The sequence below is a fragment of the Pongo pygmaeus genome, chromosome 11 (genome assembly GCF_028885625.2).
Source record: "Pongo pygmaeus isolate AG05252 chromosome 11, NHGRI_mPonPyg2-v2.0_pri, whole genome shotgun sequence".
NCBI classification, from domain to species: Eukaryota; Metazoa; Chordata; class Mammalia; order Primates; family Hominidae; genus Pongo; species Pongo pygmaeus.
This window is the reverse complement of record NC_072384.2, coordinates 58,479,763-58,505,466: the sequence shown is the minus strand read 5'-3', so window position 1 is coordinate 58,505,466 and position 25,704 is coordinate 58,479,763. Positions and strand designations below refer to the sequence as shown.

General features: G+C 42.7%; 1 protein-coding gene across 13 annotated transcripts in view; it reads right to left on the bottom strand.

The window, feature by feature from the left end:
- The window catches only part of TANC1 (tetratricopeptide repeat, ankyrin repeat and coiled-coil containing 1), a 262,830-nt gene that overhangs the window by 219,186 nt on the left and 17,940 nt on the right, over positions 1-25,704 (bottom strand). For 2 of the 13 annotated variants that reach the window (XM_063647550.1, XM_063647551.1), the window contains one exon: positions 10,512-10,621. The exons of the other annotated variants lie outside the window; for them this stretch is intronic. The gene's annotated coding sequence lies outside the window, so the exon portion shown is untranslated. Of the gene's footprint in view, positions 1-10,511; positions 10,622-25,704 lie in introns of those variants that run through there. 13 annotated transcript variants of the gene reach the window in all.

The following is a 25,704-nucleotide window of genomic DNA, read 5'->3' as shown; positions in this document are numbered from 1 at the left end:
CTTTTTTAAAAAAGTAGAGCTTTATATTTAGGTCATTTTATTTTTAACCACAGCCTCCTAAATGACCTGAATATCCCAACATCCACTCTAAGTGACAAGTTTTGTAATTCCTCTGAATAATTTAGTTGGGCAAATTTGTTTTACTCCTTGTTAAATAAAAATGTTACTTCAGAAATTGACAAGTCAGTTGCCCACCGAAATTTTCAGTCTCAGTATCTTCCATTCCTATTAGGAAAAAACTGTGTGAGGGAAAGCACAACTTTAAAACTCTTGTGTGGCAGAGACTTCAACTGCCACAATAGAGAGGGGCAGTTTCTGTGTACATGAAGTCTTCCATCTATCCATCATCTCAGAAAAAAAAATAGAGTGCCAAGGTATTTTAAGGTTCCAGAGGCACGTGTTTGAATTCGGGTTCTGAAAGACATTGCTATCGGCACAATCATGTACAGTGACTTTCTTAGAGCAAGGAGTGAATAATACATGCCAGAATATTTTACTTTGACTTCTACTAAAATAGAAACAGCAACAGCACTGGCCTCAGCAACAAGGTTAGGGTTTTTTGTTGTTGTTTGTTTTTAATCTAATTTCACTTTTACAAAAGCTGGTATCTCAAGTAAAAGAAAATAATTTATTCTGAATGATGCTGGCTTTAGGAAACACAAAGCATTTATGATTGGGGTCCAGGGGTGGGATGGGTCTGCCTGGTTCCTGTTTCCTTCTATGAGGACAGCACCCCTCTAGCTTACCATCTGGGCTCCTCTTCTGGCCTGTCACTAGCCCCCTTCCTAGAAGCTCTAGTAACTTTCCTAACCCAGGAAGTTTAGGAATAGAGACTGGGGATGGGTCCCAACCCTTCCCTCCTCCTTCTTCTTGGGGACCGAGCTGCTCTCTGGAAGCACAGGTTTAAGTCTGGTCAGCCTTCTGGCCCCACATGGGAAGCCTTGATGGCCCAACACTGCCAGGAAGCAGGAGGGCAGGCTGTCTCTACTGTGGAATTCAGGAGTGGGATGTACACTGTTGGCACATATAAAAATCATTTTTTAAAAAATTTAAGTCAAAGTCTCTGATATTAGTTCTATCATCTTAAAAAGGTGCAATTTGACCAGGCATGGTGGTGTGCACCTGTGGTCCCAGTTACTCAGGAGGCTAAGGAGGGAAGATGGCTTGAGGCCAGGACCTTGAGAATGCAGTGAGCTATGATCCTGCTATTGTACTCCAGCCTGGGCAACAGAGTGAGACCTTATCTTGGCAAAAAATAAAATAAAATAAAATAAAATAAAATTTAAGGTGTAATTTGAATTCCATATGTTTTCTTTCTCCTTGTCTCTCAGAACTGGTTCAGAATTCAGACAGGGAAAATTGATGTACCATTTATTGCTCGCCCCCATCAGATCCTAAGAATCCAAACACTGAGTGTTTCCTCTTTGAGGAGTAGATTTGAGATCTTACTATCTTTAAAAAAGGTTGTTTTTTTTTTTTTTTTTTACTTCCAAGTAATCTGTGAGAAAACAGGAAGAAAGAGAAAAACCAGAACAATTCTAATACCCAAAACAATGACTTTTTTCATTTCATTTAAACCTTACAATGACTCACTGATATCATTATTACAGCCATTGCTCAATGTATTCCACCTCAAGCACTAACTAGTATTACTTAAATGAACTTGTCCATGTTACTCACTCTGATCTGTAAAATGGGGATAGTGATATCCTAAACTCATAGGTGTGATTTATAGAGTGAATGAATAATGCAGGATTAAAGCAACTATTGTATGTAAAGCCCCAGAACACTCATGGGGGTAGCATTAAATAACATCACCTTCCATCCTCAGCTCTTCACAACGGACTCATTCAACCCCAGCTTGGGCGACAAAGCAAGACCCTGTCTCAAAACAAAAACCAAAAGAAAGAAAAAAACCAAAATGGACAGATTTAGAAGCAGAACGGTCTTTAGGAAATTATTCCAATAAACCTTTCCTTCATTTTTAGATAAGAAATTAAGATCCAGTGTGAATGAGTGATCTGCCTAAGGTCATTCAGAGAAAAAAATTTTAAAGACTTTCATAAAAAAAAAAAAAAAAGCCTTTCATTCATTTCTATAAGTACATAGTTCTGAATGTAGTCTCCCGTCCACATCCTTGAAATAGGATTTGGCAGATTAGAATCTGTAAACTAGAGCCACGTGTCAGTATTAAATCTTTCTTTACTGTACAAACAATGTGAGGCAGACCCCCAGGGTTTGCAGGCATGCCTGCCACAGCCAGGCCCTCCCCCGACGCGCCCACGGCCTCCACTTCAAGAGTGAGAGGGGCATGTTTGCATTCTCCTAATGAGTAATGCATCTAGAATCAGCACAACTTTTCCCTGATTCACTCTTTTAGTGAGGCTACTTTTCTCAAGGACTCCTAGCAACCCCAAATTCTTATTTTATCAGTTTCTTATTTTATTCCTGTCACTTCTAAGTATTTGCCAACTATCAGTTTCTCAGTTTTCCCCCATCTAAGCCACAAATGCAACTAATTAGTTATGAAAGTGACTAAGTCTTTTTTATGTAAAACTAAGGATAAGAATCTTACTACTAATGTTCTCTGAATGATAGCATAACTATCATTTAAGAAAACTCCAGGGCTGAATACTGCCAGACTAGCTCCCTACATAGCTCATCTTTCAAGGAAGTTACTGAGGAATGAAAGGCACCTACCAGTGGTCCATATTTGCTATTTCCTCTGGTTCTTTAATATCTGCCCACCTATTTCCAGATCTTTTCTCTCTTGTTGTGAAATCTTTCTGCTGGAAATACTCCAATAACACTTCAATATTTTACTTGTTAATTCATAGAATGCCATCATTGCTGAAATGTTGCCAATTTCTACCTTCTTTCCAGTACTAGGTACACAGATTTTTTTTTAATTTGTAAATTATTGCTAACTTTTTGAGAGCGTACAGTGGGATATGTTGATACATGTATACAATGTATAGTGATCAAATCAGGATAATTAACATGTATCACCTCAAACATTTATCATTTCTTTGTGTTGGGGACATTCAAAATCCACTCTTCTAGCTATCTGAAAATATACAATGAATTCCGGTTAATTATCGTCACCTGAGATTGCTATAGGACACTAGGACTTATTCTCCTTATCTAGCTGTGATTTTGTATCTGTTAACCAACCTCTAGCTAGCTCCACCCCTCCTCCAAAACTTCCCAGCCTCTAGTAACCACTATTCTACTCTCTACTTCCATGAGATCAACGTTTTTAGTTTTCACATATGAGTGAGACCATGCGGTATTTATCTTTCTGTGCCTGGCTTATTTCACTTGACATAGTGTCCTCCAACCTCATCCATGTTACCTCAGATGATAGAATGTCTTTTTAATGGCTAAATAATATTCCATTGTATATTACATTCTATTCATCTGCTGATGGACGCTTAAGTTGATTCCATATCTTGACTACTGTGAACAGGGCTGCAATAAACATGGGAATGCAGATATGTCTTCAACATACTGATTTCCTCTCCTTGGGATACATACTCAGTAGTGGGGTTGGCAGACCATATAGTAGCTGTGTTTTTAGCTTTTTTGAGGCACCTTCACCTGTTTTCAATTATTTTTATTTTTTTATGGGCTCACATCTAATCAAAGTACATAGTTTTAAACACTCTCAAGTGAAAATGAAGCTTTGGGCAATCTGTCATTTATTTTCCAACCTGCTCTTAGTTATTCAAGAAAGGATAGTTTTAATTCTAAATGTCTGAAATTGCTGCCTTTTTTCAGTAGTTAAGCCCAGTCCCCAAGATCAATAGGAAACTAAGAATGATCAGCTTACCCCAACCATCATCCCAAATAAATTTAAATTCATATTCATTACCATTTATTGGTCTAGGTGGTTACTGATGTTGCAAGGCCAATGAATTCTGCCCTGGGAGTCCTACTACAGGACTCTCCCCAGTTGAGCAGAGGGTAGTTTAATAGATCAACCAAATACTTTGTCTCTAAGATGTATTCAATTAAAGAATTTATCCCTGAATATTTGTACTAAGACATACTAAAACCAAAAGCCAAAACATCATATTAGTTAACAGGAAATTATTTGATATATGCAGTAAAAGAGAATTGAAAGCATTATTTCCAAATCAATCACACCACATACATTCAGACAACTATGAGTCTAGCATAACAAGAAAAACTCCTCTCATGGTCTCGCACTTTGCTTTACATTTGTTTTTCCAATAAGATTCGACGTTTTGGGTATGCACACCAAAAGGCAACAGGAAGTGAACGTTGAATCATTATGGTTAACCTGAGCATGTTGGAAACCAAGGAAAGGCTGAATGTTATTTTATGCAGCCCATGAATAGCAGCAAACCTACGCCTGCAAAATAGGCAGCAAAGTTTGGGCAGAACTGTCACCAACAATTTCCAAATAATCAACAGCCTGTTGATGGCTTACACCAAAAGCCCATATTTCCCTCAATAGGGCACAGCTATGATACTTGATTTTACGCTACAGGACTCATCAATTTGCAAGTAATGACCTGGACTACCAAGCTGTATCAGATTCAGTTCAAAGTAATAACTGCATAGTTTGCAACAGCAATTGTATAACAGATATTGATCACAGCATAAGCTGAAATTCCAGTAACAATAGTTGCTACTTTCTCTTGAAATAAAAATTTTCTCAAAAATAAAACCACTCAAAAAATTTGAATTTGATCCACAGGGGCAAATTTTTCAATTGATCCAGTTTAACTTGATAATCTCTCTTCAAGTGATATTTTAGGTCCAGAAACACATAAAGGATTGACAATCTTAGAAAATGTTAATTTCTGAAGAAACTAAGATTAATGTACCAGCAAATATTCCACAATAATGAGGGCGAGCACCCCACTTTAGGCTCCGCACCTGCCCTGTCACAGTTTTCGGCCACCTCCACCCTGGTCTGTTTGGGGGCCTTTGAGCCAAGTCACCTCCTCACTACTCAGCTATCTACCCACAGCTCTTGTCCACATTAAGTCCAGGGATTTCATCTCATCTCCACTTCTTCACTTCTGAAAGATTAACTTGGCCTCCTTACCATTCCATTCAGGAATACAGTTACGCATCACTTATCAATGAGGATACGTTCTGAGAAACGTGTCAGGAGATTTTGCTGTGTGAACATCACAGAGTGTACTTACACAAACCTAGATGGGACAGCCTACTATATACCTAGGCTCTGTGGTACAGACTATTGCTCCTAGAATACAAACCCATACAGCATGCTACTGTAGTGAATACTGTAGGCAATTGTAAAACAATAGTAAGTACTTATACATCTAAACATAGAAAGGGGACAGTAAAAACACAGTATATGGCCAGGTGCAGTAGCTCATGCCTGTAATCCCAGCACTTTGGGAGGCCAAGGCGGGTGGATCACCTGAGGTCGGGAGTTCAAGACCAGCCTGACCGACATGGAAAAACCCTGTCTCTATTAAAGATACAAAATTAGTTGGATGTGGTGGCGCAAGCCTGTAATCCCAGCTACTAGGGAGGCTGAGGCAGAAGAATCGCTTGAACCAGGGAGGCGGTGGTTGCGGTGAGCCGAGATCGCACCATTGCAATGCAGCCTGGGCAACAAGAGCAAAACTCTGTCTCAAAAAAAAAAAAAACAAAACAAAAAAACAGTATTAAAGATAAAAAACAGTACAACTGTACAGGGCAGCTCCAATATAAACTTATGGGACCACCATTGTATATGTGGTTTATCGTTGACCTAAACGTTATATGGTACACGACTGTCATTGAAATACCTCTCAAATTTAAAAGCAATTTTCCATACCTGTGTAAGAACTATATTTTTCCCCTATTCCAGAGTGCACAGCATTATCAGTTATGAAGAAATGACTTGAAAATTCTAATGGGACACTTTAATCCTTAGGAGTTTGATTTGTGATACCTCACCAATATTTTTAGACAGATGGCCAGGGATAGCTTTCTGGTTTACTCCCCAAACATCCTACATTCAATCTGTCTAACAATATACCTTTCTGTCAATATCTCATCTACATATAACTCCAAAGAAATAATAAACTCTCCTTCAAAAAATGCTGTGGGTCTCCTCTTCTAGGTTACTCTTTCTAAACCAGATGTCTTAAAAGAGAGTAAAAGATGATCTCTAGGGGTATAGAAAGAAAATACTGAAATTTGTAGTCATGTTTACTTGTCTCATTATTTGTTTTTGTATATTTTATAATGGAAATAGCTTTAGTAAACAATGTGTAATTATAAATTTACAAATGTTACAGGTATGAGCAAAAAGTATTTTACTTAAAGGATTGTAAAGTGAAAAATGTTTAAAGACTACTGTACCAAACAATAACGCTTTCTCCTAATATACTTTTCTTGGTCCTGTGCGGACAATTCCTACTAAAAGTTTGTATTCTAGTTGTTTGGTTTATAAAATATTTTGTATTAATGTAGTATTCAGATTGTAATGTGACATTCTTTTTGTTTGTTTGTTTGTTTTTTTTGAGACTAGGTCTCACTCTGTCACCTAGGCCGGAGTGCAGCAGCACCATCTCGGCTCACTGCAACCTCCGCCTCCCAGTTTCAAGCGATCTTCTGCCTCAGCCTTCCGAGTAGCTGGGACTACAGGTGTGCACCACCACTCCTGGCTAATTTTTGTATTTTTAGTAGAGACGGGGGTTTTGCCATGTTAGCCAGGGCCGGTCTCAAACTCCTGGACTCAAGCAATCCATGGGCCTCGGCCTCCCAAAGTGTTGGGATTACAGGTGTAAGTCACTGCGCCTGGCAATAACATTCTAATTACTAAAAATCAGACCTCATTTGGCCTTCCTGTTGTATCTTGAATTACATTTTCTTATTCAGGTCTAGTCTTAAATACATCTCCATAGTTTAAAAAAAATTTTTTTGGCCTTTACTTTAAAATTAAAACCAAGTAAGCCATCAAATATCCTAAAAAATAAATGACATTCAAGGCAAATTTTCTTTTTTTTTTCTTTTTCAATTTTGTTTTTGTAGTGGTCTCAGAATAGACCAGGCAAATTTTCAAACATGTATAGCATTTACATGGTACAGACTGTTCTAAGTTCTTTCTCATTTAATCCTCATAACAAAATTATAAAATTATAACATAAAATTATATTTATTTTTAATAAAATGAATTATAAAAACTAGCATTAATAGATACAGAAATTTTACTTTTTTTTTGAGACAAGGTCTTACTCCTTCATCCAGGTTGGAGTGCAGTGGTGTGATCTCAGCTCACTGCAATCTCTGCCTCCTGGGCTCTGGTGATCCTCCCACCTCAGCCTCAGTAGCTTGCACTATAGGCGCAAGCCACCATGTCCAGCTAATTTTTGTATTTTTTGTAGAGATGGGGTTTCACCATGCTGCCCAGGCTGGTCTCAAACTCCAGAGGTCAAGCAATCACCTGCCTCAGCCTCCCAAAGTGCAGGGATTATAGGCATAAGCCACCACACCCGGCCTTTAGTCTTATTCAAGCCTCCTCTAAAACCATGGTCAATATTGTTGGGAACAGGCCCCCAAATCTGGCCATAAACTGGCCCCAAAACTGACCATAAACAAAATCTCTGCAGCACTGTAATGTGTGTGATGGCCATGACACCCATGCTGAAGGTTGTGGGTTTACCGGATGAGGGCAAGGAACAACTGGCCCACCCAGGGTGGAAAACCACTTAAAGCCATTCCTGAACCACAAACAATAGCATGAGTGATCTGCGCCTTAAGGACATGTTCCTGCTGCAGATAACTAGCCAGACCCATCCCTTTGTTTTGGCCCATCCCTTTATTTCTCGTAAGAAATGCGTTTAATCTATAATCTATAGAAACAATGCTTATCACTGGCTTGCTGTCAATAAATATGTGGGTAAATCACTGTTCAGGGCTCTCAGCTCTGAAGGCTGTGAGACCCCTGATTTCCCACTCCACACCTTATATTTGTGTGTGTGTGTGTGTGTGTGTGTGTGTGTGTGTCTTTAATTCCTCTAGCGCCGCTGGGTTAGGGTCTCCACAATCGAGCTGGTCTCAGCAAATGTTGTTAATGAAGAGCTTCTGAAGGGAAAACATTATTTTCTGTGACTTCCACTTTATGCCTCTACCAGTTGTTAAGGAATCCAACCCATTAACTGTGTAGCCTCTGGCAGGCAATTTAACCTCTCTGTGCTTTAGAATGCCAATCTGCATGAAGTTCATTTATTAGAGTGCCTAGTAAAAGCCAGGCACTGTTTCTGGCTGAGGGATATGGCAGTGAATAAAAGACACAATCCTGTTCCTAAGCATCCTGTTAGGTAATTCCAAGAAAGCACAGAAGGTAACTAGTCATTACAAGGTTAGCCATTACTATTTCCCAAAACAAAGGGCTACTTCGCTACTTCTCTTAACATTACCTTAGTCCTATTTTCATTTTAAGGCAAATTCTACCTAGCTCCTGTTTCTTAGCTGGTGAAAAGGGGCAGAAAAGGAGACAGTAAAACGATCAATCTGAATTTGGCACCAGTGAGCACATATACCCGCTACCTTTCCTTGAAATAAACTATGAAAAGCTCCACAGATCCAGTCAGCTACAGGGGTTAAAAACCTATCACAGCCAGGAACAAAGTTCTGCAAACGACTTTTGATGGATAGCATCCTGCAGCACCCTGGATCCTCCCAGCACTTTCCAGCGATGCTGATGCAGGTCTATTTACACCTGGAGGTTACAGCTGACATGTCTGATAGCTGCAAGATTCAGCTGCAGTGCAACTTAATCCCTCATGATGTCGCTTCCAGGCTGCCCTTATAGGACCTGCCATGAGTCATCTTTTTATTTATTCAAAATTATTATATAATCACAGAACCATGCTCTCCATGGTCACCTCTATTACACAGAAAGCACTGCTCAGGCAGCCTGCTTTTACCACAGATTGTAGAACCAACAGCAAGACACTAAAAGAATCCTGCTGAATCTAAAGTAAACACATGAAGGTAACAGAAACCCTCGAGAGCGCATTTCCCTCCTCAGCAGCTCACAAACACCTCACTAAACCCAAATATCGGAGACAAACCCACATCTTCACCCAGAGGATCACAAATACCATTGGCCACGCCTTAGAAGTTACAGGTTACAACCTCAAAATCTCTGTGAAGGAGTCAGATAAAATCTATTTCCTCATGTATGTATTTCATACCATTCTGCTAAAAACAAAGAAAATCTGTGGCAAAATATTTGCAGTTTGCTGATCATCTACAAAGCCAGGTAACTGGTCATGATTTACCCTCACCCTTGGCATTTGGTCTGTCAGCATTGGAAAGATATTCAGTCCTCCTCACTGCCACCCCCTCCCTGTGTTCATGCACCTAAATTCACGATCAGCTTGCTGACTTCAGGCTCAATAGGCAGCCTGGGTCCCCTCGGGCAGGCCAGCAGGAAGAAAGGGCATTCAGGAGGAAGATGAGAAGAGGCACCCAGGCTGAACTCATGTCCACACTGTCCATACCGCCAGCCCCTCCGGCCACAGGTCCCAGTCTGGGAAGAATCCTCTGCTGACAAGACTGTCTTTGGATCACACAGGCACACCCCACGCTGGGCTCTCCCACTTCTCCATAACCTCCAGCCCCTTTCTGAGAACAAGTTGGTGTCACTTGGACTTTTTGCCAGTTCCATGACAGCACATGCCCAGTCTGGACACTGGAGGATGGTCCTGTCCATCCGATTTCTCATTCCTTTGGTCTAGCTGCTCCTCTATCCCCAACCCTCCTCTTTTCACCCAGCATTTCCCTATCCCAGGTCCTCCCTCCATCAACAACCCCCTCTCCCTTCCCCCACAGCCTCTGGAACCTTCTGTCCACTGTTCAATTCGCTAACAATTACAAGCAAGGGCTTTGGAGTGTGAGGATCTGGTTGAGCCCAGCCCCTACCATTTCTGGGTGTATGACCTTGGGCAAGTTGCCTAATCCCTTTAAACCTGAGATTCCTCATCTGTACAGCAGAGTTTACCTCATCTCTGAAAGTGAGGATTAAATGAAAATACACATAAAGCACTTAACAAAATCCCCAGCACACATTCAAATATTTAATAAGTGACAATTTTGTACCAGGAAAAGGTTTCATAAACGGTAGTGATTATTACTCCCTCCCTCCACCACGTTTTTATTTTTCATTGTGATAAAATATACGTAAAATTTACCGTTTTAACCATTTTTAAGTATATAGTTCAGTAGCACTAAGCACATCCTTCTGCAACCATCAGCACCATCCACCTATACAAGTTTTTTGTCTTCCCCAACTGAAACTCTGTACCCATTAAACACTAACTCCCCTATCTCTGCTTTTGACAGGGCTTCTCTCCCCTGGAGGCGCTGTCTCACCAGTGGCTCTGGGCAGGTGGAAAGACTGGACGTTCTACAGGCCATCTCTCTTCTAACTTCATGTAAAGATTCATCCCTCTTTGAGTCACTGCTCACAGTCATACCACACTCTACCCCAATCCTCAGCCATCACCTACCTATTTTTGATAACTTTGCATGCACCAGGAAAAGGGGGCAGGGGGCCTTAGTTCACAATTTTCTCTTCCACTCTTTCTCCTGAGAGACGTTCCTGCCCAGTAGTCAGCTCCTAAAGGAACAAGAGCAGAGGAGACAACCTGGGTTAGAAGCTCCACTCCACCATTTATTAACTCCATGACCTGAGCAATTACTTCACCTCTCTGGGCCTCAGCTGCCTCACCTGTAAATGGCAATAAATAAGAGTACCTATTTGTGGGGCTGGGTTGAATGAACAGTCCAAAGCACTTAGGGCAGTGTCCAGCGCAGGGTCAGTGATGGCAGATGTTCTCATTACGCCTGCACTTAGGCTCTGATCCCTGGCTCTTGACTCTGGCCAGCCATTCCCAGGGTCACACCTCAGTCAGAAGCCGTATTTCCATACTCTTGCTTCATGACCACAGCCTCCTATCCTTCCGGCTCACACACCTCCTCCCTCCTGAGGTCCTTGCTCTCGGATGTCCCTTGAGTATGTCCCCTTCTTCATTCCCACAGTGTGGACTCCGCCACCAATCACCCCCTTGCCAGCACCCTCAATTTTCTGCAACCCTCTTCTTTAGCCAAACCCAAAGGAACTAATAACACAACTCAGCTTGTCCTCACCTACACCCTGGGCCTGAAAGACCACAGAAATCGCATCACTGTGCAGAAAGACGCCATTGCATTTGAATTCTCTGACCCAAAAGACCCTGAATATTCTAAAAGGCCCTCCTCCCACTCCCTGCAACCACTGTTTCAAACTTCTGTCAGTCTCCTCCATCCTACTCTAGCAAATGCCCTTTCTTCCCATTTTACTCAGGTAACAGAAGCCAGCAGGCTTGATGTGCTAACACCCCAACTTCCTGCCCCGGTGCCTCGCCTACCCACTTACCCACATGCACCTGCCTTGGCTTTTCCTCTTCACTCCTGTTCCAAGCCAACCTTCTTCACAGCTCCCTGCCGCACCCCACGCTCCATCCACTTACCCACACACACCACCCGGTTCACCTTTCATCCTTGGCTAGGGTGGTCCCCCCTACCCCAACCCATTTCCCACCTCACCTGGCTACCCCCTTGAGACGCAGCTCAAGAATCACCTCCTGCTGGGCATGGAGGCCCATGCCTGTAATCCTAGCGATTTCGGAGGCTGAGGGAGGATCGCTTGAGCCCAGGAGTTAGAGACCAGCCTGGGCAACACAGTGAGATTCCATCTCAAGAAAGGAAAATTACCTCCTCCTTGAACCCCCTGCCCCAGCTTCTCTAATACTCCACTCATACCTATGTAAACTTTACTTTGCTATTTTTTTGATTGTCTGTCTCCCTGAGAATAGAGGCTATATCATCCATTGCGAATCAAAGTGCCAATAAGTGTTGAATAAATAAAAGGATGAGTACAGTGGACCCACTTTCTGTTCTGAAATGTTTCACCAATTAAGACTCATCATCAGCCACTTATGATGTCGGACATTTTCTCCCTCGATCTAGACTGAGAAGCATCCCCTTCCCTTGCCCTTCCAGAACAAAAATCCCTTTGATGAAAGAAAAAACCAGAAACAAAACCACTACTTCCTCCTCAACAAAAACAGAACGCCCAAAATAGCAAGGCAGTTTATGAAAAACATCCAGCTGACACTGGCTTAGGTAGGGATAAATGCAGTTGTCCCAGCTTAAGAGGAGAAAGGGAAGTTTACCTTGGATGGCTATTTGAGGGAGGCAATAGTACTCACATGCTAACCAAGAAAGTTGATCAAAATAATAAACCTCCCTTGCTATTTGTAAAGCAAGGGAGGAAAAGGAAATGGGTAACTCCATGGAAATTTCCTTCCTTTGTCTAGTTTTGCTTCTGGTATATGGCTACCACACTAATTTCTCGATACCAATTTAGGACAATTTAATTTATAGGAAGTCATTTTGAAGGGCCCCAGGGAGCTGCAGATGGTACCTCGGGGGCCCATCTGTTTAAGGATGAAAGCTTAGTGCACACCATTACATCACTCTGACCTCCTCGGAAACTTTCTATCTGACAAAATCTAGATGTTTGCTCTGTCAACAAGATATTTGTGCTTGTCTCCAGCCTCAGGCTTTGGTTCCTGATTAGTTTTAAAATCATTATGCACCCCAACTGAATAGGGCCACTGTTAGCAGCTGTAAGGTCTTCTTCTGGGCAAATCCCCAAGTCTGTGGCCTTCAGGGAGTGATTTCTGTCCTTTCTGCATAATTGCACTCTCCTGATTGATGAGCTGATCAGTGTTCCTACCCCTTCCTGAGCTAAACCCTCTCTTCCCGCTCTATTTATTTTCCCAAGAGATCAGAGGGGAGGGGGGAACGGCATGGTGAGGCAGGCCTTTGGCTCTCTCCAAATAAATGCTCAGGCACTCAATATTATTACAACTTTAGTAGCTCAGTTCTGTCCCAGAGCTGAGCAGACTCACCATCCCTTCTCGCCATCCTTAAAGCCACCCTTGTGCCAGGAAACAGCTGCTATTTTCTGGATCTTCACAGATCCCATGATGCCCCAGCACCCACAAGTATAGATCTACGTCAGTCCAGTGGGCCACCCAATCACACACATCTGTGCTCACCTCAGAGCATGCCTACATCACCTACATCCTCTCCAATTTCCCACACACCTCGAGGCTCAACAGGGCACAATCACATAGCGTCAACTGTGCTGTGGCTGTTAGGTGCTGCACAACAACCTTGGCAGAGAATGTAGAAATTACATTTTAAACAAATTTTTGTTGGGGGTAGGGGCTAGGGGATCGCATGTACTGATGTTTGCAATTTACTTTGAAATACTTTTTGAAATAAGATGGTGTGATGGGTAGATATGTAATAAAGCCCAGATTGCATGATCTTAATTATAGAATCTAGGTGGGGGGTATGTCAGTATTCACTGTACATTTCTTTTAACTTTTTTCTTTTTTTTTTTTTTTTTTTTTGAGATAGGGCCTCACTCTGTCCCCCAGGCTGGAGTGCAGTGCAGTGGCACAATCACGACTCACTGGAACCTCGATGTGCCCACCTCAGCTTCCCAAGTAGCTGGAATTACAGGCGCACACCACCACACCCAGCTAAGTTTTAAATTTTATTTTTTGTAGAGATGGGTCTCGCTATGTTGCCCAGGTTGGTCTCAAACTCCTGGCCTCAAGCAATTCTCCGAAAGTGAAACTTTTCTTCATGTTTGAACATGGTTTATTGCTGGTTGTGTTAAACTTTGATTACTTGGTCAAGGTAGTGCTGGCAGGTTTCTCCACTGTAAATTTACTTTTTCCCCACCTTTCCATACTGTCTCTTAGAAGTGAGTCACTAAATTCAGTCCACACTCAAGGTGTAGGGAGGACTAAGGCCTAGCTAGTGAAGGGGGAGGTATCTGAAAACATTACTCGAAATTCTTCTATAAGGAAGATGTCTCTTCTCCCAGTATACAGTTATGTGCAGGTATATTTATTTTATATCTTGGACTATAATGCAGTACATCATATTATTTTGTTGCTCAAATTAGTCCAGCTTTGACTATTAGGAGCTCTTTGAGGTTGGCTGGTATGGCCTTCAGACATACCCACATCCTTTGTTTCATGAGCACTTCCTTATTTTCTGACAAGGCAAGATGCCCCAGACCTATAATTATCCATTTCTTCAAGGAGTCCTGGTTACTGTGATTAGAGAATGGAATTTAGGAACCAAGATCTGGGTGTACTTTTTGCTACTGGGGTGTTATTGCTTCTAAGCTCTTTCAGTGAACAGATCTAGGAAATACATGTGTGTCCTAATCCATGAATACACACAAAAATATAATTATTTCTGTATCTATGTCAAGCTAAACCTAAGTTCACATTGAGGTTTCTGACTTTAATACAGTCCCACAAGGTTCGTTCTAGCTTTCCTTCCTTGCATACCTTTGACTTTCCTCTCCAGCTGTGGGAAACTTGGCTCTCTCCATCCACCACCCCTTCACTATTTGTTTAACCCTTGTACATACGTAAAGCAGTGTTGGAACTGTCAACCTGTGTCCCATGAGAAACTTTACCCACTAGAGTACAGCGTTTATGCAGTTCTTTTTGTAGTTTTTATAGATTATGTCAAAACACCATTTTCCAAAGCTACCCAGGTTCACGTCTTTCTGTCCCCACTCTCTTCAGTGACCATGTCATGCAACTGTAAAGCAGGTAGATTCTTTTCCCACAGTCTGTAAAGCAGGTAGATTTTTTTTTTGCCACAGTCTGCATCTCAGTGCCCCACTCCCACCACCCCACACATGGAGAGGTATGAACAGCTACTGGTTGATGTTTTATAAATTTGCATACATTAAAGCTCTTTCATGCCCATTTTATCTAAATAATTAAAGTCTATTTACTTAAGTAGCTGACATCCTTTCCTATTGGTATACACATTGTTCTATCCTTAGTACTATAATACTTATGTCTACGTGTATCCCTGACACCTAGCTCAGTTCTGGATCATGGTGTAAATTACTCAGATACTAATAAGATGAACATATTCCACAAATTTATTGAAAGAAACTACGTTTAGTAATTCAACACAGTTAATTGCTGGAAGTCATTCAATAAAACTAGAACAATGTTCACTGCAGTGTTATTTAAAATTCAGTAATAAGTAAATAGTTGAAAAAATTATGTTACACCTATAGGCTGGAAAATGAATTACATGCAATCACTAGAAATCATTTCTAGAAGAATGCATATTGATATAACACACACTGTGTGTGTACAAAAATATCAAGTTATACAACAAAAAGTATGGCATTTATTTAAAATATGTCTGTGAAAAGAAAAACACTTAAGGAAGGCATATATCAAGTTCGTTTTTGTTTTGAGACAGGCTGTCACTGTCACCCAGGCTGGAGTACAGTGGTGAGATCTCGGCTCACTGCAGCCTCAACCTCCTAGGCTCAAGTGATCCTTCCACCTCAGCCTCACGAGTAGCTGGGACTACAGGCACATGCCACCACACCCAGCTATCAAATAATTTTAGTATTTTTTGCAGACTTGGGGGGTCTTACTATGTTGCCCAGGCTGGTCTCAAACTCCTGGGCTCAAACAGTCCTCCCACCTTGGCCTCCCAAAGTGCTGGCATTTTAGATGTGGGTCACCACATCCAGCCATCAAGTTATTTTTAAATTACTTTTTTCATTTATTTCTAAAAGTAACAGACAGAAGACTGCTGTGTGGAAAACCTTACAGAGAATTCTTCCAAGACAGAGTGTTGGATTTGACAAAGAAGAAACAGAATCAGTTGCTGTGAACCAGGCAGAGTGCACCCACGGCTGAGCCAGGCCAGAGATGCACAGGGCATGGCAGGCTGGCTGGTGGATGCCCTCGGGTCGGCTGTAATCCGAGATGAGCATCAAAAAGGCCAAGGCAGTAGGTAAGGCAGTGGGTGTCAGTGCTAATATGTTTAATACAGACAGTAGGGTGGAATTGAGAGCTGTCTGGGGAAGCATCCTGAGAAATGTAGGGTTTAAAGAACAGGAAAGATTTAAATAGAGGCAGGGAGGAGGAAGGGAGGCAAAATGAATGGAGACAGGTATAAGACTGCCCCTCTGCCTGGAAGGTTTCCCATTATCCCATTCTGTAAAAACCCAGGGGAGATCTTAAGCAATGACAGCCATGGGGAGCCTCATGGAAACTCAGTTTGAAGTTTCCAAGAGTCCCACCCTCGGGCAATGTGCTACAGGGAGGGGAAGGATTGCCTAATGGGATCTGGTTAGCCTCTAGCACCAGATAACGCTCAAGTGGCTGATAACAGGAGCCTAGCTCAGGGTTTTCAAAGATTAACGTTTTCACATTGGAATTTACACTCCACTGGTATAAAAAGTGCATTTTACCAGAGAATAACACAAACACATGGTAACCATCCATTACACAGAAAGTTCAATGGCAATAGAATAACCAATTCTCAGTTTCTAGCAATTTTCAATACACAAAACTGAGCCCCGCCCCCAGCCAGCCACCTTCAAGACTAGATCACATATGTAAATACAGAAAGAGCTACAGGACAACCTTATGCAAACACAGGGAATCCCCATCTCACTGTAACAGGTGGGGGAGAATTAGTATTTGCTGAACACTTAACTAGACAAGGCATAGGTATCTTACACCCATTATCTCCTTTAATCCTCAAAACAAACAAGGCAAAGATCAGCCCCATAAATGGCTAGTTTGGAAATGGCAAAAATTTAAATTTATACTCAGCGCTGTCCAGCTCAAAGCCTTCCATGTTTCCACTTTGGATGATGTTTCAACAAACTCAAAACAGGCTTAAATACACCTTTAAGCTGGTGTATTTAAACCAGCTGGTGTATCACTGGTTTAAAAGGAAGAAATCAGATCAGTTCTTTCTCCAAACAGTAGTTATTTTGTGAGATAATTCATACATGATGTCAAGATTGCAACTTTAAAACCTAAAGCATATTCTCAAATCTGAATGCGGTAAAGTTAACCATTTATGATTTGGCAAAATAGTATTACAATAACCACAAATAAATCAACTTGATTACAAAGTTTTAAAAAGTTACAAATCAAAAATAACTTTTTGCAACATGAAGATCTCAAATTGAGACACGAACATCTAGATTTGATTCTTTTCATTCTCAATGACAACTAATCTACTTTGTACTCTTAAAATATATCACCCTAGGCAGGTGTGGTGGCTCACATCTGTAATCCCAGCACTTGGGGAAGCCAACGGAGAAGGATGGCTTGAGCCTAAGCGCTGTAGACCAGCCTAGGCAAGTAGACACCCCATATCTACAAAAAATAAATAAAAGATTAGCAGGGTGTGGTAGCACTCGCCTGTAGTCCTAGCTACTCAGGAGGCTGAGGCAGGAAAATTGCTTGATCCCAGGAGCTGGAGGCTGCAGTGAGCTATGCACCACTGCACTACAGCCTGGGCAACAGCGCAAGACCTTGTCTCTAAAAAATATAAAGAAAAAATAGTAAAATAAATAGATCACTCTATTCCTATATATCCCTTCTCTGCTCCTACGCACCACCTCTCACCCCCAAAAGAGATTCTTGCTTCTATAGTTAATCGCAAAACAATTCTATGATTCAGAAACCACGAAATACAAAAGATTAGGATCCGTTGATAGTTATAATCTCCATTACCCTGAGATAGAAATCCCCCCTGGAAAGTGAAAATCAGATATGTATAGTGCACTAGAGATACTAGTGCCCTAGTGCATGGTCCAAACAATGAGAAAGGTTTTTCATATTAAAATGATTTAAATTTTTAAGTACTCTTTAAACGACCAGAGTGATAGTGTCAAATACACACTGTAGGTATTTGCCAAACCTCAGAACATACATTCATACAGAAGGCATTCAAATGCTATTTGTTATGGAATAAAGGCAATTCAGGACAAAAGGTAATGTCTTCTCTTCAGACAAACCAGGAGATGACTTTAGAAATTAACTTTTTAAAAATTCAACAAGAAAATTTAAGTGTTGAAAGTTCGAGGGAGAGAAAGTTCAAGGGAGAGAATTCAGGACAAAAGGTAATATCTTCTCTTGAGACAAACTAGAAGATGGCTTTAGAAATTAACTTTTAAAAAATTTAACAAAAAAATTTAAGGGTTGAAAGTTCAAGGGAGAGAAAGCCGAAGCCCATGTTTTATTTCTTAAGAACAGAGGATTTCCCATTCCCACTGCTTCACTTGACTAGCCTTAAAAAAAATAAAAAATAAAGGCGGGCACAGTGTTTCACGCCAGATCACTTGAGCACACGAGTTCAAAACCAGCCTGGGCAACATGGCGAAACCCTGTCTCTACAAAAAATACAAAAATTAGCCAGGTGTGGTGGCATGCATCTATAATCTCAACAACTCAGGAGGCTGAGGTGGAAGGATCACTTGAGCCTAGGAGGCTCAAGTAAGCTGATCGCGCCATTGCACTCCTGCCTGACAGAATGAGATCCCACCTCCAAAACAAACAAACAAAACAGAAAAAAAAACAAAACAAAACAAAAAAAAAACACTGCCAAGTGCTTTGCTGGGGTTAGGAGAACTGAACCGAAGTTTGAGTTCACCCACTTCCACATAGCCGCTGTGTGACTGTTTAATCTGACTCCTTTCCTTGGCTGAAAACTGCTCATATTTACCTACACCTTAAAACGCTATTATAAAGCCCAGAAGGTACACCTGTTCCTTCAGACATACTTGCTAAATATTTTCTCTCTGCCCGGATTCTAATGACAAAGAGGTCATCCCAGCCCCAAGAGTCTAGGAAGAGATGAGCATGAAGGCAGGAAACTAACGCGGCTGTGATGGAGAACACACGAGTAAAGGTGCAAGTGAAGCACAGTGAAGTAATCACAATGTTCCACAAAACAGCAACTATTTAAAAAGCTAAGGAAGAGAACCACACAACACCTGGGGAAATGCATGAAATACATTACACAGGCCGGGAGCGGTGGCTCATGCCTGTAATCCCAGCAATTTGGGAAGCCGAGGCGGGCGGGTCACGAGGTCAGGAGATCGAGACCATCCTGGCTAACACGGTGAAACCCCGTCTCTACTAAAAATACAAAAAAAAAAAAAATTAGCTTGGCGTGGTGGTGGGCACCTGTAGTCCCAGCTACTCAGGAGGCTGAGGCAGGAGAATGGCATGAACCCGGGAGGCAGAACTTGTAGTGAGCCAAGATTGCGCCACTACACTCCAGCCTGGGCGACAGGGCAAGACTCCGTCTCAAAAAAAAAAAAAAAAAAAAAGAAATATATTACACAGAAAAGCCTATAAGTACATGTATACCTTAGCTACAGCTATATATTTTTAAGGCATAGGCAAAGAACAGAAGGGAAGGAAGGAAGAGAATAAAATCATGGCTGCTGCACTTAAACACTTTTTTTTTTTTTTTTTGAGACAGGGTATCAGTCTGTTGCCCAGGATGGAGTGCAGTGGTGTGATCACAGCTCACTGCAGCCTCTACCTCCCTGGGCTCAAGCGATCCACCCACCTCAGCCTCCGGAGTAGATGAGATTACAGGTGCATGCCACCATGCCCATCTAATTTTTGTATTTTTTCTAGAGATGAGGTCTCACCTGTGTTGCCCAGGCTGGTCTCAAACTCCTGGGTTCAAGTGATCTGCCTGTCTCAGCCTCCCAAAGTGCTGGGATTACAGACATAAGCCACCACACCCAGCCTAAACGTGTATTACTCTTTTCTCTCGCTTTCCAAACTTTACATAACATCACTTAACATTTATAATTCTTAAAATATTTTAATTGATGTGAGAGCACAGATGGAAGAGTGATTAATTTTGACTGAAATAATGTATGCGAAAGGTGAAAACTCTAAAAACTCCCATGAATGAATGCTGTTATTGTCAGAGCATGAAATAATCTAGCATTATGCATAATACTATGACACTGTAGTAGCACAGGTTATTTTTATGTTCTGCCACTTGGTTTCCAGCTCACCTGAAAATGTATAGTGTTAGTCATTTCTTTACAATATTTTCTTTCTTTACTTACTTATTTTTTGAGACAGAGTCTCGCTCTGTCGCCCGGGCTGGAGTGCAGTGGCGCGATATCGGCTCACTGCAAGCTCCGCCTCCCGAGTTCACGCCATTCTCCCGCCTCAGCCTGCCGAGTAGCTGGGACTACAGGTGCCCGCCACCACGCCTGGCTAATTTTTTTGTATTTTTAGTAGAGATGGGGTTTCATCATGTTAGCCAGGATGGTCTCAATCTCCTGACCTCGTGATCCACCCACCTCGGCCTCCCAAAGTGCTGGGATTACAGATGTGAGCCACTCTGCCCAGCCTCTTATATATACTTCTAAAGATACTCTATGCATATATATTTTTTGTTAAATAATATTCTTGGAAAATTTTCCTTAGGAACACACATAAACCTACCTCATTCTTTTATTTTTATTTATTTATTTATTTTTTTGAGACAGAGTCTCCCTCTGTCGCCCAGGCTGGAGTGCAGTGGCGCAATTCGGCTCACGGCAAGCTCCACCTCCCAGGTTCACGCCATTCTCTTGCCTCAGCCTCTGGGACTACAGGCGCCTGCCACCACGCCCGGCTAATTTTTTTTTTTGTATTTTTAGTAGAGATGGGGTTTCACCGTGTTAGCCAGGATGGTCTTGATCTCCTGACCTCGTGATCCGCCCGCCTCGGCCTCCCAAAGTGCTGGGATTACAGGCGTGAGCCACCGCGCCCAGCCCACCTCATTCTTTTAACATCTGCATACCACCCTATCGTATGGATGTACCAAAATTTACTTAATCAGACCGTGCACTGTAAAAATGCATGAATATGCTATTAACACTATTTATATATTATTTTTCCTCGTATTTTTATTTTCTTTCCTAGCAAATTCTACATCTTCCTATCAAAACAGGAAATTTAAATGTAAGTATTATTAATCAGTAACAGTGTATTTTAACCCCTAAACTACCTCTGATCTCTAGCCCTGCCGTTTTTTCTACTTTTTTTTTTTTTTTTTTTTTTTTTTTGACACAGGATCTGGCTCTGTCACCCAGGTTGGAGTGCAGTGGCGCAATCTCGGCTCACCACAACCTCCACCTCCTGGGCTCAAGCAATCCTCCCAGGCTCAAGCAATCCTCCCACCTCAGCCTCCTCACTATCTGGGACTACAGCTGCCCGCCACCACGCCCATATAATTTTTGTATTTTTTGTAGAGACGAGGGTTTGCCATGTTGCCCAGGCTGTTCTCAAACTCCTAAGCTCAAGCAATCCGCCCACCCTGGCCTCCCAAAGAGCTGGGATTACAGGTGTGAGCCACAGCACTCAGCTCATAACCCTAAATTCTTCAGCAAGGTACACAAGGCCCACCAGCAAGTTCACACTCACCAGGCTCTCTAGGCTCATTTCCTAGGAATTCCTACTTGACACTATTCCATCCAGCCAACCGCTGACCGCATGTAGTCCTCCTAAATACTCCATCCATTGCTCATGCTGTTGCTTTGGCTACAACCCATCCCACCTTGCTTGCTTAAGTCAATTCTTACTCAATCCCTCAAGACAGGGCTTAGGCATAACCTCCTCCCAGAAGGCTCTCCCAACCCTCCAGGCAGAGGAAATGCTCCTGTGCTCTGTTCCAGCCTCAACCTGGGTCTTGGCACTTAACCTCCTCAGGATGAATTCATGTGTCAGCCTAGCCCATTAGATTTTAAGTTCCTCCAGGATAGAAACCACATCTTATTCATCAAACTGCCTACAGTTTAATACAATTTAGTTCCTGTTGAATCAAACAAGAAGGGAACTTCTGAACATCTATTATGTGCTAGGAGCTACTCTAAAAGTACTGTACAAACATTATTTCTCACTTTGTAAAATGATCCCCATTTTGGCTGGGCGCGGTGGCTCACGCCTGTAATCCCAGCATTTTGGGAGGCCGAGGCGGGCAGATCACGAGGTCAGGAGTTCAAGACCAGCCTGGCCAACATAGTGAAACCCCAGCTCTACTAAAAATACAAAAAATTAGCCAGGCGTGGTGGCGGGGGCCTGTAATCCAGCTACTCAGGAGGCTGAGGCAGGAGAATCGCTTGAACCCGGGAGGTGGAGGTTGCAGTGAACCGAGATTGTATCACTGCACACCAGCCCCTGTGACAGTGTGAGAATCCGTCTCCAAAAAAAAAAAAAAAAAAAAAATCCCCATTTTACAGATGAAGAAACTAAGGCCGCGAAGAAATTTATCCAAGGGCATTGAGGAGGGCTGAAATTTGAAACCAAGTCGACTTTACTCCAGAATCACTAATCTTTCCATTATGCTGTTCTGATGCATGTTTTGATGCTGAAAGCTAAGTCAAACATGCAGTCCTAAGGGACTTGACATCTTCATAATTATTATGGATATTCTAACAGCACTATAGTCTCCCAAAAAGTCAGTCAAAAGCAATCTAAAATGTAGAACCAAACTGGCCGAAAACAAAAAAGATTCTTTTTTTTTTTTTTTTTTTTTGAGACTGAGTCTTGCTCTGTTGCCTAAGCTGGAATGCAGTGGCACAATCATAGCTCAGTGCAGCCTCGATCTTGCAGGCTCAAGTGATTCTCCCGCCTCAGCCTTCCAAGTGGCTGGGACTATAGGCATGAGCCACCACGTTCAGCTGACTTTTTTTTTTTTTTAACTTTTAGTAGAGATGAGGTCTCACTACGTTGCCAGGCTGCTCTCAAACTCCTGAGCTCAAGCAATCCTCCCACCTCAGCCTCCCACAGTGCTGGGACTACAGGCATGAGCCACTGTGCCTGGCCTGAATTGCTAAACTTAAAGGCCTGTTCCCAAATCATGGTGGAGCCAGGTGAGATCCCAAAGTACTGAAATTATAGGCATGAGCCACCTTGCCCAGCACCCCCCAAAAAACTATTATAAACAAGCAAATTCTGCCAACAGCATCCACAAATCTGCATTTAGCATCCTCAGGGGGTATCTTTGAGGGGCCATTCAAAATGAACTAGACATGCAGTCTCAGCAGCTGCAATAGTGAGGCTTATTTCCCCCAGTGTGCTCTCCCTGTGAACACTGTCAGTTATGGTCCACATTTCTCTCCCTACCCCGCAACTCCACAGTCCCCATACCACTCACTAAAACTGACCTTTGGACCAGGGCCCCTAAAGGATCTACAAAATGACCAATTTTGGTCAGATATAGTCACCCCAGGAAATGCCTAGGAAGCTGATAGTGAGAGTGGGCAAGGAGTGGATGAGGAGGGCAGCACCGCAGGAGGTGGCAGGGGTCCAGTCGACCTGCCATGAGACCTGGTGCAGCATGGGTCCAGTCAGCCTGCCATGAGACCTGGGGGTAGGTACAGAGCCTCACCTGCAAAAACCCCATGAGGTAGGAAGAAAGAATGCCTGCTCTCTCTTAAGGCCTTCAAGAGGGCTGAATTAGACTAGCACTTAGCACAGAGCCTGGCATAGAGTGGCTCAATTGGCTCCTGTTAAGTGACTGAGGAAACCAACCAGTGACCAAGCCAACTTTCTCCTGTGTCCTCCCCAACACGATGGGGACTAAGGAAAAGAAGCTGGGAGCTGGGAAGCCGTGTCATTGCAACAGGAAGTAGTAACAGCATTTAGCAAAGGTGGAGGGGAAAACAAAGGAAGATGCTCCTCTCTCCCACACGTTGGAAAAATGAACTAATCAGCAGCAAGCAGTTAATGAGTCCAAACCTTGCTCACTGGGAGAGACAAGCAAAAATTATCCCAAGGGTAACAAGATACCAACAAAAAAGACACACAAGCTGAAAACAAAACGAAAACACTTTTTCTTTTTTTTTTTTGAGACAGGGTCTCACCTGTCACCCAGGCTGGAGTACGGTGGCCCGATCTCGGCTCACTGCAACCTCCACCTCCCAGGGTTCAAGCAAGTCTCTCGGCCTCAGCCTCCTGAGTAGCTGGGATTACAAGCGCCCACCACCATGCCCGGCTAATTTTCGTAATTGTTAGTAGAGACGAGGGTTTCACCATGTTGGCCAGGCTGGTCTTGAACTCCTGACCTCAGGTGATCTGCCCACCTCAGCCTCCCAAAGTGCTGGGATTACACTTGTGAGCCACCACGCCCGGCCACTTTTTCTTGATAACCATCAACCACAACCACACAAAAATCCCCTCCAACTCTGGAGGAAAATTAGAGTAAGGTAGGTAATGTAAAGAAATGCACACGGTCAACCCTAAATACACTCTCTAGCTGAATAAGTAGGCACTTAATGTGTGCTGAAGGAACCAGGCAGGTGCCCAGCCTTCACCTTCCCGCCCAAGATTCAGAGTGGCACTAGCTCAAGTCCAGGTGTTCTGACTTTATCCACTCCATTCCCAAAACTACCTTCCCACATTCCAAATTCACAGAAAACAGCTCAGGGAGGCTGTGTAACATGTCCAGGGTCATAGTGGGGCAAAGGGACTAAACTGGGACCTTATCCCAGTCTGTCTGGTTCAAAGCTTCTACTCCTGAGAAAAAGACATGCATGACAGAGGGGAAGGGGAACCTAGGCTGGTTAGGACTAATTATAAGCAAATGGTCTAATGAATGAGTGATCGGGTTTACAACCCAGATTTCAAAGAATTGAGTCCTTTTCAGTGACTTTTTTTTTTTTTTTTGAGACAGGGTCTCACTCTGTTGTACAGGCTGGAGTGCAGTGGCGTGATCATAGCTCACTGTAGCCTTGACCTCCTGGGCTCAAGCAATCCTCCTACCCCAGCCTCCCAAGTAGCTGGAACTACAGGTGTGCGCCACCACAGCCGGCTAATTTTTGTATTTTTTGTAGAGATGGGGTTTTGCCATGTTGCCCAGGCTGGTCTTGAACTCCTGAGCTCAAGTGATCCACCCACCTCAGCCTCCCAAACTGCTGGGATCACAGGCATGAGCCACCGTACCCAGCCTTCAGTGAGTATTTTTTTTTATTTTTGGAGATGGAGTCTTGCTCTGTCACCCAGGCTGGAGTGCAGTGGCGCAATCTCGGCTCACTGCAACCTTCAACTCTTGGGTTCAAGCGATTCTCCTGCCTCAGCCTCCTGAGTAACTAGTATCAGAGGCACCCACGATGACACCTGGCTATTTTTTGTTTTTTTTTTTGTTTTGTTTTGTTTTTTAGTAGAGACAGGGTTTCCACAGGTTGGCAAACCAAGAACCTCAGGCTATCACTCCTCACTCTCCACGTCCTAGGTTCCCTCCTCCAGCCTCTTTTTAATACATGAGAAAAGTACTCAGAATCAAGCTTCACTAGAAATCTCTTGCCAAAGGTCCACCTAAAACAAAAGAACAAACCTAACTTTGAGGACTTGTTACTTTTGAGCGTTAATCCAAAAAACTAAAAAGCATCCTTGGCAGAATTAAATATGAATGTACACAGGTTTCTAAAAACAAGCAATTTTCTCAGATGTTGCTTTTTACCAGAGATCAACATCCTATTCTTTGAGGAGTTATCAAAAGCTCCCTCAAGGAAGTGAAATTACAAGACAGCCTAGGCCATTGGGAAAGCCAAACATTTCTCAAATGTGAGAACCTATCTCTCAACCCAGGAGCTTGACATGAGTGCAGATCCCCAAAACCCACCACAGGCCTACTGAAGCACCTCCTGGGGGCAGGGCCTGGAAATCTGCATTCCAAATTAAGTGCCCCAGATGATGCTTAGGCATTACCCATGCCCTCCTACAAATTCTAAGTCCATGCCCTCCTACAAATTCTAAGTCC